The following is a 1,049-nucleotide window of genomic DNA, read 5'->3' as shown; positions in this document are numbered from 1 at the left end:
ATGTGTCTAGTTTCATGAACAAGGCTTCTGGTGAAGTTCTCTACACCAAATTATTCACTTTGAAATGTGCTTCACTAATTAGTGCTTCTGTCAATCTATGCCTTCAGAGCCATTCTGAAGACATGCAAACCACCCACTCATCTGTAAACTGCCCATCAACATAAGGATTTAGATATAAACATAACGGTGAACTGTGGGATAAGGGCAGAGAGGGCAAGATAGTTCACAGTTACTATTCATTTATAAAAACCAAAGTAGTGGGAGAATTATTTGATATTTTCAACTGGCATGTAAAATTGAATGATTATGGAGTCACAATTAAACTCTTACTAAACTGGTCTATTTATAATGAATCTTTGTTTTGGCATTACTGCTAGCCAGTTGCTGTAACAGGTCACTTATAACAGTGAATATGTAAAAACACATTATTTCCTAAGGGCATGCTAAGCTACAATCAAAACAGGCATCTATCGTCATGTATTACAGTTGAATAGCAATTAAATAAGCCATGATACATTTTCTGATTTGCCTTTTGAATTACTCAATTTTTAATAAACTATGTAAGTCAGAAACAGTGCTAAAATAAGAAACCCAAGTGTATTAACATTTGCAAAACTTATGTGAATAGTCAATAGAATTCCCTTATGGTCTAAAGAGAATGTAAAATTGTATATTGAGGTAGTTTAACATTTTGTTATGAAATGTGAATTTTTTGAAGTTGTAAAATACAGATTTTTTTCTGGAAAGAAAGAATACATTTTTAATCCTAACTTACTATGCAATATATTGTAACTAAATATTAAAATAAACATCAATTTTATTGAGTTTTTCAAGTTTACAATGACTGTCTCATTATTTGGGAATGACTGACTCATTATTCTAGAGAAAAACCTGGATATTGGCACACAAATTGTATTATTTAATTTCCCCAGACTTACAAATGACATATTTGGATCCCACTCCCCTATCTAGTTATTGTTCTACATTTTCTTTCTTTCTTTCTTTTCTTTCTTTCTTTTCTCTCTCTTTCTTTCTTTCTTTTTCTCTCT

This window comes from Mandrillus leucophaeus, unplaced genomic scaffold (assembly GCF_000951045.1).
Source record: "Mandrillus leucophaeus isolate KB7577 unplaced genomic scaffold, Mleu.le_1.0 Scaffold917, whole genome shotgun sequence".
Taxonomy (NCBI): Eukaryota; Metazoa; Chordata; class Mammalia; order Primates; family Cercopithecidae; genus Mandrillus; species Mandrillus leucophaeus.
This window is presented reverse-complemented; position numbering follows the sequence as displayed.